A 12,783-nucleotide genomic window follows, 5' to 3' on the forward strand; every position below is an offset into this window, starting at 1 on the left:
AATTTAATATAATACAAGATAATAATACATATATCAAAGCATTATAACGACAATAAAATGAGATAATACTCATGTCACATTTAGAACAGTACCCAGCACTTAATATAAGTGCTATATAAATATTTATTTTTATTATTTTTGCCATTAAGTATTGCCGAGCCCGGAGTGTCATTTGAGTAAGAACTGGAATTCTAAGTTTGCAGAATTTGCCGCATGTATTTGATGTTATTCCCACGCCCTCCCCTGCCCCTGGAAGGTAGATCCATCTACAGCAAAGCCTCCAGCAGCAGGACCACCGGCAGCAAGGCCGGGAGGCCAGCACCTTGGTCTCTGCACCCCTTTCAGTCCATCTTTCACCCCCTTTCAGCAAACACCATCCTCCTGTTCGCTCCCTGTTCGCTTTCCGAAACCAACTGAGACGGCTATGAGATTACTTTTTACTGAGGGCGTGACGGAAGACCTTTGGACATTCCCCACATCTCTTTGGGGTTCTTTGGATACAAGCAAGAGCAACTGTGTGGCTGGCTGAGCAAATGCAGCTTTTGTCAGAAGCCGACCTGCAGCTCTCAGGGTGGAAGAGAAGTCCGCAGAACCACACCTGGAATCAGGCAGGAGCCAGGGCACTCCGGAAGGCCCTGGACACAGAAACTACTCACAGGAGAAGAGGTCTGGTTCGGGGGCCGGTGAAGGAACGAACACATGCAGTGGCCTCTGCCACCCCGAGTCACTCAACCGTCAGAGCACCTGACAGGCAGGGCTGAGCCCACACCATCTGCCCTCCACCGGGGCTGGGACCAGAAGAAGCTGGCAGGAGGAACCGCCAGGGACATCGTTAGCGTTTGCTATTCCACCAAGACAACATTCAAGCAGGGAGGGGCCGTTACCCGGAGGGACTGAGGGCGCTTCGGGAAGAGGAAAACAGGTGTGTGGCCAACAATTCCATTCAACTTTCCCAGAGAGTTCTCCACGGTTGGCCTTAAAATATAATATAGAGAGAATTTAGAAGATTATAAGGAATTTCAGGAATCATGAAACAGGCCAGATTAACTACCTGGATGACAGAGGTGACCTCCAGGCACTCTAGGAGATAAGCCAGTGACAGCAGTGACAGTGACATCACCTTGTCCCATGTCTCACTAACGCCCCTTCCCTCTCCACAGGTGGCCAGAGGGACTTCTCTAAATCACAGATACATAAGGATGTGTCAATACCTTGCATAAACCTTCAGTGGCCCCCTCGTGTCTTCAGGATGGAGTCCAAACTCCTCGGATTTCAAGCAAGAACGTGGCTGCCGGGCTCTCCGGCCCCAGCGCCCACCACCCCGCTTCAGAGCCCTCTGCCACAGCCCCGTCAGACTGTTAACCATCCCCACCCTCGTTTCCAAACCTCAGTGAAGCTGTTCCCTCTCTTCCCTTCTTTTCCAGTGAATTCAGTTCTGTCTGCAAGAAGTCAGCTCCAGTGGCACTGCCTGCAGGACCCTCTCCTCGGAGGCACCGCACACACGTGCTCATGCGCACACGTCTAGTGCGAACAGGCACCTCTTCTTTGTGCTGGCAGAGCCCCGACTGGCAGCGGTATCACCGATACCCCGTGATCTCGACGTCTGGCACACAGCAGACAGGAGGAGGGAGATGTCTGGTGGAAATAAGACTAAATGAATGCTCCCTTAAGGGTAGAAGACTAGGATTTTCCTGCTCTAAATAGATTGGAGAAGGCTGCTTGGGGGTGTCTTCTCATCATACAGCCTTTCTGGGGGGGCCTCCCAGACACCGGGGTGGATTGCCTGGCCGACTAGTGTTTCTCTGTACCCAGTCTGAGCACCCAGCACGTGAAGACATTTCCAGAGGCTTGTAGAGGAGCGTTTATGGCTGCTAGAAGCGACTGAGTACTGTTGCCAAATCACAAATCCTCAGCATATTTTCAACAAAATTCTCCAAGAGCCAAGTGCTCTTTGCTGTAGTAAGTTGCCACAGTGAACTATTTCGTGGGGTAAAAAAAAAAAGAGCTTTACTAAACTTTTTAAAAGACGTAGTAAAACAAATATGATGGTTTATAGAACATCTAATCCATTATTTAGGAAGTAGAAAATAATGTCTTGATGCTTTCACAAACACCCCATTCTGCTTGGGAAGCCATGCTAGGACTTTTTAATGTTCTGCCCAGCACTGTCTGCTACGAGCAACTCCACACTTCATCAACAGGAAAAGAATTATAAAATAATGAGATCCCCAGGCAATGCAAGTGAAAAGGATTTCTATTTGACTTATTAAAATGAATTCTTATACCCCAGCTTTTCCCAGTCCATTCCCTAGGTGTCCGAGTTCTCCACACAAAGAAGAACAAGGTGGGACAGAGCTGGGAAGAGGCAACGAGACCCTCTGAGGAACACTCACGGCCCCTAGCGTCCCCCAGTGTCCCCCAGCGTCCCCCAGCAAGCAGAGCACAGATGGCTGACAGCTCACAACCCAGCCAGGAGACCAGGTTAGGCACCTTCTCTGGACAGGTGCGGGCTTTCCACCCAAGATGCCGAAAGGAAGTTCTCACGGGTCCTGGCCAGGTGGATCAGTTGGTGGGAGTGTCATCCTACACACCAAAGAGTCACAGGTTTGATCCCCGGTCAAGACACACACCTAGGTGCAGGTTTGAGCCCTGTTTGGGGTGTCAGGAGGCAATCGATTGATGTTTCTGTCTCATATCGATGTTTCTCTCTCTCTTCCTCTCTCTCCAAAATCAATAAATCTATCCTCAGGTGAGGACTTTTTAAAAAAGTCCTCACTCCACAGAAAACAGGAATGCATTTTGGAAAAAAAAAAAAACAAACTTTGCATGCCCTGGAGCAAAACATGGCTTTCTTCGCCCAGTTTTCACACTCGAGGTGTCCCCGTCTGTGAGTGTTCTAGTCACGTGAGCTGAGCCAGGGAAACTCAAAGTAGTTCCACACCAGTCCACCTCAAGGGCGTTCACGATAGAACAGTACAAACACCGCTCATGGAAGATGGCCATTGTTTGCTCATGGAAGATGGCCATTGTTTGTTCTATAAACTCAGAAAAAAAAATGTGGGACTTTTTTTCTTTTGAAGGGTTCCACTAGTTCTTTTATTTGAAATCACAGAAGTAATACACAGAATTGCTAAAGTTTGAACTCAGATGATATTGGATGCAAAGAGGCTAAAACATACAACATAACAAAAAATTACCTTGTCTGCGGATTTATTCTATACCACTAGTTCTCAAAATGGGCTCGGAGGCTTCCTGGGGTTCCTAAGATGCTTTTAATGGTCCATGAGATCAAACCTATGTTTATAATAAACTAAGATGTCATTTTCCCGTTTCATTGTCATCCTCCCCCAAGTGTCCACTGGAGCTTTCCAGAGGGTATATGACGTGTGAGAACACACACTAAATGGAGCAGCAAATTTAAGAATCTCAGAGTCTCATATTAAGCCAGACAATAAATAATTCATAAAAATGTAAAACAATGTCACTCTCACAATAGCTTTGCCTTGAAAAAGATGAGATTATTATTTTAAATGAATTAATACATGAATACTTTAAAATATATGTATCTATTCTCCTTCCTAATATATAAATACTGACAGCTATCACCCATATGAGCAGAAGCTTCTGGGCGTTCTCAGTCATTTTTAAGTATGTAAAGGTCCTGAGATGAAAACATTTGAGAATACTCTTATCAAAGCATTGGAATCTCAACTTCTTTCTTTTTTTTTTAATTTTTTTATTGTGGTAAAATATACATGACACCAAATTGACCATCTTAATCATTTTTGAGCGTACCATTCAGTGGTATTAAATGCATTCACAATGCTGTGCAACCGTCACCACCGCCCATATCCAGAACTCTTTTTTCATTTCATCAAACTGACCCTCCATCCCCAGCACGGCACCTCTGTGTGCCCTGTCTCCCTCTGTCCCGTCAGCAAAGCAGCCCACACCAAGGAGCGCTGTCTCCTCCAGAGCGTGCACCTGTGCAGATAGGCCCATGCGGCTGGCCCCCCCGCCCCCCACCCGGGTCCCGGGGGAGAGAGCTCCATCTCCTCCCCGATCCTGGAGTTCCACCTAACTCCGAACCACCCAGCCTCCCGCTCCTGACGACCAAACCGCATTTGCCGGGCAGTCTGACACCTACCCCCCACATCTAGTCATGCTGAAATGGGATAATTTCCAAGTTGCTGACACTAACTTACAAATGAAGGGTTGCAAACTAGGGCCTGCTAGTGTGCTCTTAACTGTTGATGTGGGTGATAGAACTGGCCGGTGAGAAGAAAGTAAAGAAACCCATTAGAGTTTTGGGCCACATTACGTAAGTCTGGCCCCCGTACTCTGTCCTTCAAGGCCCACATAAAAAATACTAAGGTGAGAAGACACTGTGTGTGCAGCTTCCCCGGGGTAAGTCTGGAGCAGGTAGGAGGCAACAGCTCAGCGCTCACCACCGAAGGGATGCTCCATGCTGACATTCGATTTCTAACCGGACCGAGAAGCCTGGGGACACAGCTTACGAGGTAAAGTTGCTAAGGCATCGTGTGACCGTCCATACTCAGGCTACACTGCAGGATTTGTGATTTAAGGAGATGATGAGAAGATACAGGGATTTTGATACCTTTTACATACTTTGGCAAAGATGATAGATGGATAGATAGATAGATAGATGACACTGCCACATAATGACACTTTAATTCATGCTTTTAGCCCAGAGGAGATAAAATTCCCCAAGAAGGTGCAACCCTGAAACACTTTGGGGCCAAATCTTGGCCAGGCAATGTCTTATCACCAAGGGGAAGAGGGCAGGTGGTGGCAGTCTTATGTATGTGGCTTCAGGAGGGTACCACACTTAGAAACCTGGGATCTTAGCAAACCCACAAGAAAAACACTGCCCAGAAGGTATGGTTTATCGACCGCAGAGATGAAAATGCTGAAATAACCCTGCCAGAATCCAAGTGTCTTCTCTCAATCCACATCTGCAAACCACAGACATTAACCACCGAGTTCTCCCATCTCTTTGATCAATTAAATTCTTTACCTTAGGTAAATAATAGGAAATGCTTTCAGGTTCACCTGGGCATGTCAATCAGGGCTTAAGAAAGCCAAACCAGTCCATGGAAGAATGCAAGTAAGAAATGTAAGCATGCTCAAGTCCAAAATGTTAGTATTCTGACATTTATTTATCTCAACACACTAATTATTTGCCAGGATATGTCAGCATTCGTGGAAGAAGTCTTCAAGAGGTAGCAAATGTTTTAACTGACCTTTGGAGTAACTTTCAACGCTATGGTCCTATTTAAACTCCCATTTCCCACAACCATAAATTCATCATTGGGTTCCCTATCCCTTCTTCAAAGCCACATCAGGCTATCTGCGATATTCATGATTGACATTTGGGCCAGCAAAGTCTGCTGTTCCCAGAGGGCAGAACAGATGTACCTGTCTGGTACATTTTTACAAGACATCCATGGGTACAGAGGAAGCGTCTCATGTGGTGAGGAGGGCCAGGTGAGGAAGTTTTGCACTGAGACGTGGAAGTGGGCTTGCAGTTTTGCCCAGGGCTCTCCACTGGGACTCACCCCCTTGTATCTTGGGAAGGCTTGCATCGCCACACCCTCAAACCTCTCACTGGCGTCTCTCCACATAAGTCAGTCTGAAAGCAGACTGGCAATCATTAAAAAAGCAAATGCTTAGAATCTCACCACAAATGTTGCCACGTATCCACTCAAAGTTCTCCTCATTCAATTTACAAAAGGGACCCAAAATTAACACAAAGAAATAACACTATTGAAGGAGAGTATTCGTAGAAAGATATTAACTTTTTTAATCATAAAATCACTGGGCTGTGAGGGGAGGAAACCAAAATGAAAAAGCACAAAATGATAAGCTCACATTTACCCTGCAACTGGAGACAAAGCCAAGGCTAGGATTCAAATTTCTGGTCTTCCAAAAGTGCTGCCACCACTGAACTCACACACAGAGATGTGTGTGTGGGCTTACTGAGGAGCTGGACTCCGCTCCTGACCTCAGCCGGGGTCGCCTTCCCATAGACACACTCATACACACAAACTCGCGTTCGCGCCCACTCTGTCTCTCTGTTCCCTCCCATAACCAACCCACGCGTGCATGGTCTCCGCGTCCCCACCTCCCGTTCGTCCGCCTCTCAGTGCGCCCTGGCTTTAGGGCCCGCCTCCCCAGCACACCTCTCTCGTCTGTTCCTCACAGCCCTTGCAGAAGATCTTCTAGAAACACAAATTGGCTCCTGAAACTCCATTAATTCCTTATCACAGTCCTCAGGATAAACCCTTCAGACCCTGACCTTGGCCTAAAGAGCCCAGCAGGATTGGCCCTCATTGCCCTCTCCGGCCACCTCCCAGCCACTCCGCCCCCCAGTCCTCTGGGAATCCCTCCAAGGCTCCATGCTCATCCTCGCTTAGAGTCCTCACAGTCCTGCCTCAGCCTGGAACTCTCTTCCCAGAACAGTCTTCCCGGCTTCCCGTCTAAAGCAGGGTTCTCCCCACCCCGGTTATCCTCCCCATGAAGTTCTCTAGAGTGCCTGCCACTGCTAAAATGTTTGCGTTGATTTGTTTACTGTCTAGTTCCTTACCCATCTCCCACCCACCCCCACTCTGTTCCCTTTAGCCCATCTTACCCAGCCCCTAGCATAGTACAGAACACTAGGTGAGTACTCAAGTACTAGTTGAATGGATGCTTATTTGCATATGTAAAGAGGATGTGCCTGTGTGCGTGTGTACACAAGTCAATCATGCAGTCGACATTGGTCAGCATCTGCTCCACGCTCAGTTGAGAATGAGCTACAGGAGGCTTCCTACACTGGAGACTTCAGCAAGCTCCCTAAAGCCACTGCAGTCAACATTACCTGCCAGGCAGTGAAAGACAAATACCATATGATCTCACCTTTAACAGGAACCTAAACAAAGAAACAACAAAACAAAGAAACAAGCAAAATATAACCAAAGACACTGAAATAGAGGACAGGCTGACAGTGACCACTGGCGAGAGAAGAGGGAATTTCAGGGGACAATGGGAAGGGTTCACAGGAACAAATTTAAAGGACACACGGACAAAAACTAGGGGGAGGGCGGTAATGGGAGGGAAGAGGGGAGGGTTGGGTGGGTGGGCTGGATTGGGAGTAAAAGGGAGAAAACTGTCCTTGAACAATGATTAAAATTAAAAAAAAAAACATTAACTGCTTCTCTGTAACATTATAGGCTAAAAGCAGATCTTGGGCCTTTATCGTGCAACACTTGTGCAATTAAAGACAATTTTATAGAGTATTTACTCCAAGCAAACCATGGTACCAGGCTCTGCAGGATTCCAAAGAGAGTGAGACGCCTTGTCCACCAAGAAAAATACTACAACCTCGTCTAGCAACTCCAGTTTAATAAGAGGAGTTTCTTTTTAACAGGAGTAGGGGTGTGTGTGTTGTAAAGGTGTAAAAGGCGAACTGAAGAAAGGATAAAGGATGAAAATTCTTCTAAATCAGCTTCTGTATTGTATTGCAAATTCTAAACATTGTTATGGTGTTCATAGTAATCGGGGCTTATCCACATTTCACATACCAGGTCTTTGAATACAAAAACAAAACAGCAAAAAACAATGTCTCCTCCTCCCTGGCCCCCACTAAGCACCACGGCTAGCCAAGACCAGTAACCAAAAGCAAGCTTCAGGATGACATTCAAACTCAGTTACCTCCAAGGACCCTCCAAATCTCAATATCCTCCTGTGAAGCAGAGAGATGAGAGTCATAAAACATCTGGGCATGGCCAAGTCCAAGGCTCACTTTGCCCTAATTTCTCCACCTGCGAGATGAGCTTCCTAACCTCCACTCTGCCTACCACTCGCCACCATCAGTTACTACAAAGACTGAAAGAATATAACCCTGTGAATGTCTCTGCAAACTACAACAGGCTACACGGAAAGCCACTGCAAATTTTATCAGGACTCAGATAATATCTAGCATCTTGTATTGCCCTGTTCTGTGCTTGTTGACCTTGAGTCTCCAGGTGCACTGTAAGTTCAGGCTCAGAGGTTATCTGTCTGCCCCTGTGTCCGCTGTCCTGGACACACGGCCCCCACATAACAAATTCTTGCGAGCTGGTTGCTGGTTGGCTTTTTAATGGATTTGACTCAAAGTGCAAAGTGTTCTGTGATTTTTTTTTCCTGTTTCTCACTGATAATAAACACATTTTCTGGAAACAGCCATAATATTTGCTTAGCCCATGATCTTAATGGTCTGCCTTATTTTTTTCCCAACCAGCTGGGCAGTATTCCATGGAAAAGAAGACTATTTTGGCGAAAGCGAAAAGAACATTTTTCCAGCACCGTTTTCAAGGTTCCTTTTAAGGATGAGACAGGAGGCCAAAAAGTCAACCGGTAAACGCGAGCTACCTCTGACCGTCACCGTTAACGACCCAGTCTGAGTCCTGCGAAGCGCGGGGCATGGTGCTGGGGTTGCGGGGGTAAACCAGGAAGGCGGACTCTCACAGCGGTGCTGCAGCCGGGGGCTGGGGGCCAGACTCCTGCCTTCGCATCCACCCAGTTCTGTGACTTTGCACAACTTACTCAGTGTGTCTCTTCCTTCTCATCAGAAAGAGGGTCATCATAAAGCCCTCCTTCTAAGGTTGTCATGGGGGTGAAATTAGTTAACACCTGGAGAGCTTTTAGACAGTGTCTACAAGAGGCCACACTAAACTTCAGACATCCGATGTCTTGAGGTCACCAGACTTGAGACTCAGAGAGCCAAAGTGACATATGTCAAGTCGAGGGGCCATAAGGAGGTTGGAATCAGGGCTGGAAACCAGGTGTTCAGTTCCAGTCTGTTCTCTGCCACGTCTCCATGTGGGGTTTCCCACGAGTGCCGGTCTGAAGGATCCAGCCTCCTGACATCTCAGAAGCAGGGCTAATAAACACACTCACCCCACCCCCCTACCCAGCAGAGCTGGCTTCGCCTTCGGGTGAGGCCTCAGCCCAGCCCTGCCCTGCTTTTCTCACCTCCTGCTCAGACTGTACCTACAAGGGATCCACCCACGGCTGGCTCCCACAGGAATACGGCGGAAAGGAAGGACAGCAGCCTCACTTCCTCATGGGGTTGTTCTGAGGATTAAATGAGATAACGCCTGAGACCCTGCTGAGCAGAGTAGCTGCCCTGCAGTATGCAGTCAATGAATGTCACAACTAAAAAATGAAAAAGGAGGAAGAAAACCCTGTGGTGCCTGCTCTCTCGAGGCTAACACGCACGCTAGCAGCACATGCCAGGCCCGGGCAGACCGACATTTCCCGAGGAACAGAGGGAGGCGAAGTCTGTGAAGGATGACGGTCAAGGGTGACATTCCCTGGAGACCTAGGAGGTGTCTGGAGCTTCACTCTTCCCCTCCTTTCTTAAAAAAAGATAATAATAATGAAAAATACTGAGCTGGTGCTTTGTATCGGGTTTTTAATATTTTAATATTTTTGACTGGAACAAAGAGGGTTTCCAACCTCCCGATTTGCTCTCATGCACTTGACCATCAAAAGTATAGCTTCTCTGCATTCACGATAAGCACGGCACAGACATAAAGACGGAATGAAAAGAGATTCCACAGGTTTGCTTAGTGTATTCACAGTATGCCCTGGAGTCAGAGTTCTTCAGCATTTGCTGTCAGCTTCTCCCCTATCACGATGTTGAATCCTACTCCTGAAAAGACAGATCTAATATGAGAACAGGAGAAGGAAGGAGTTTGGTGAACTTTACAAGAAGAAGAAGAACAGGACTGGGTTGGGAGCAGAAAACTCATCCTACAACTCTGCATCCCCAGGGCAGAGAGCAGAGCCCAGAGCCCGGCCCAGGTGGGCTGCTTGCAGGAGCATGCAGATGAATCAGCGTCTTCAAGGAGTTTGCAACCCAGGTAAGGAATGAGCCCTGCACAACACGCCCAGTCCCACCACAGAGTCAACGCCACCCTTTCAGCCTGATGTAAGTGGGGAGGAGAGGCACTAGGGCATCTGCCTTTAGCATGGGGGCAGGTGCTTAGGACACTGCTTGCTTCCTGTTTACCTGGGCAGGTATTTGCAAGCAGCCTAAAAAGTAGGGGCAACTGGGAGTAACTGACACAGGTCTAAGCGAATGGTTATGCAAATCACTTAGGCAAATAAGTGAAAGAGGACCAGAAGGGTTTTGCCCCGGTTTTCCTCCCCGTGCCCCACTCTCCACAAGGCAGGACGAAATGCAGAAACCAGGAGTCAGGAAAGCACCAAGTCTGCTCTCTTAGAGCACAAGCAATGCCACGGCCGCTCTCCACCCCGCCCCTGCCCCTGCCCCCACCCCCCGCATTCACTCCAGGGCGTCAAAGCAGCCCCCCACCCCATTTCACCCCCCACCATCCCAGCAGGTGGAATTCTTTGGGGCCCTCCACCCCTTCCAAGGACTGCCTGAGTTAGAATACCGGCTCAGCCTCCCCAGCCGAGGTCGGGGAGAAACCGAGGGTTCCGAAGGTGCTTCTTTCGTTCCCAAAAGAGACAAGTAGAGACCGCAGGGGGGAGGGGGGGTGCACACGAGGAGCCCTGCAATGCGAAAGGCGCTGGCCGGCTCTCCCCGCCCCTGCAGCCTGCCAGCCGGAGTGGCGCGGGAAAAGGAAGTTCCCGACCCGGAGCACCCCCTCCCACTCCCACCACAACCACTCATGCAAACGAGGAGTCTGGGAGCCCCGAGCCGCTCCCACCAGAGCACGCCGGCAGCCCAGCGCGCAGTGCTGCACCCAGAAAAGGGTGACAAGGATGCCCTCTCCCCAGCAACTGTCGCGGGGCGTCTTCTCGCTGCTGCAGGGCGAAGGGGAGGTGGAGATCGGACGGGGAATAAGGCGGAGCAGGCGCCGGGAAGCACTTACGTTCTCCAGGAAAGCGCCTCCTCTCCAGGAAGAGAAGGAGCAGGCTAAAGAAACGCCCCAGAGATGCCCCTTTGCAAAGCGCCGCCGCCTTTCCCCAGCTCGTGGATTCTCTGGCCTCCAGTCCGTCCTCCACACCTTGCCATCCCCACCCCACCCCCCACGCCCAGGAACTAACCCTCGATACCCTCCCTGCGGCTTTCGGAGGGAGGGACCCAGGCACCCCTCAGATGCCCCCAAGTCACGCAACAGGCGGATCTCTAAGGCTCTAGTGACCGGGGTTTATGTGGACGAAGAACAGAGAGCACCCAGCAGGATGCAAAGTCCCCTGCAGACTTAGATCTCTGGGGACGTGCACCTGTGACCTGGGCCACCGGTGGTTGGGGGTGCTGGGGCAGCAAAACGTGAGGAAAGTTGCAGGGTCGAAGAGACAAGTGTCGGGAGCGAGCGCTCGGGGAGGTGGGGACAGAAGTAGTTTACCTGCAGGAGTCCGGCGCCTCTGACTCCCTCGGCTCCGCAGTGCCGCCTGCGCTGCAGGGATCAGGCCTCAATGCGCGGCCAGCGGCCGCTGCAGCGGCTGCGAGGAAAGCGTGGCCGCCACTGTCCGTCTGTCTGTCCAGCTCTTCAGGAGCACAGAGCCCCAGGGAGCCGCAGGCGGGGCGGGGAGGGGCTGGCCTCTTGGCAACGCCCCTTGGGTCCCAGCTCCACCCGCCACCTGGCTTCTGCCAGCCTCGGTCCCCGCGGAGGGCTGAGGGCGCAGTGGCCTGCCGCGAACCACAGCTGGCTCTGGGGGGTCTGGCCACACCACAGCAGAGGGATGGCTGGACAGAGAGTGGCGCGGCCGTGCGGGGCGCCAGTCCTCTCACCCAAGTGCACAGTCACCCCTGGAGCAACGCGCCCTGTCCAGGAGGGAACAGGAGCGCTGGACACCTCCCACCTCGCGCCCTTCGGGGCTGGGAGTACTGGAACCCCTGGGGGACACACCACTTCCTCCGAGGGCCCAAAGGCCCTGGCGACTGCCTCTCAAAAGTCATGGCCCAAGCAACACTTTGATTTGTCGGAATTTTTCCTAGGAAGTCCTGCGGCCCCAACTTGTTTCAAAACAAAGTACGAAGGAGGAAACAGCCCTGTCCTGCCTGTTCACCACCAGCCCCGCTGCCTGCAGTCGCATGCACAGATCAGAACAAGATTGGTCTGCACGCTCTGTTCCTCGACTTACCAAGTCAGAAGAGGTGGGGGACATGCACCCACGCACGGAGCAGAAGGGGACCCAGTTGATACCCCTTCCTGGAAAGTGGAGGAGGGGACCGTCTCAGGAAGATTGGAGCCTGAGGCGGAGACGGAGGGACAAACCAGGACCTCAGCGAGGGCTGCGCGTTGTCCAGGAGGCATCGCCTGCCGGCCCCTCTGCAGTGAGCGAGAAGGCTCGGTGAAGTGCCAGAGCAGGAGAAACGGGATGCTAGGGGACCCACCCCCGCGCTCCCCTCCCGCCTCCAGACTGCCGAGCTGCAGATTTCTAAGTTGTGCAGACTTGCAGTAATTCCTCAGGGCCAGCTGCTCCGAGCCGTAAGCACCTCGTGTTCCCTGGGTTCCAGCCCCACATCGTGAAAGCTGCCAGCTGCCCCAGCCCAGCAGCCGCTGACCACTAGCCTCAGACCAGCACCTGGCAAGAGCACCCGTAGTTAAGTTCCAGGCCCTGAGCCAGACACACATGAGGGGGTGGCGCCAGGGGGTGTATGGGAAAGGGGAAAGTCAGTTTCTCTGACCTCAGGGAAGGCTGGGACATGGTTTTTCTCATTGTTTTTGTTTGATTAAAAGCCACAGTGGGAGTTGGAGAAAAGAGGCATATTTACAGGGTCTGGTAGGGCTTTTTGAAAGGAGGTAAAACCTGCACCTTCCA

General features: G+C 50.6%; 1 protein-coding gene across 6 annotated transcripts in view; it reads right to left on the bottom strand.

Moving 5' to 3' along the window:
* The window catches only part of KCNS3 (potassium voltage-gated channel modifier subfamily S member 3), a 32,164-nt gene extending 19,652 nt beyond the window's left edge, over window positions 1–12,512 (bottom strand). For 2 of the 6 annotated variants that reach the window (XM_045844524.1, XM_045844523.1), the window contains exon 1: window positions 11,364–11,500. The gene's annotated coding sequence lies outside the window, so the exon portion shown is untranslated. Of the gene's footprint in view, window positions 1–1,386; window positions 1,636–11,363; window positions 11,501–12,102 lie in introns of those variants that run through there. The other 4 variants (XM_045844517.1, XM_045844519.1, XM_045844522.1 and 1 more) reach the window with 4 other exon arrangements.
* Between the last annotated feature and the right edge of the window lie 271 nt (window positions 12,513–12,783).

The sequence above is a fragment of the Phyllostomus hastatus genome, unplaced genomic scaffold (assembly GCF_019186645.2).
Source record: "Phyllostomus hastatus isolate PE091 unplaced genomic scaffold, TTU_PhHast_1.1 phas_contig_402, whole genome shotgun sequence".
Taxonomy (NCBI): Eukaryota; Metazoa; Chordata; class Mammalia; order Chiroptera; family Phyllostomidae; genus Phyllostomus; species Phyllostomus hastatus.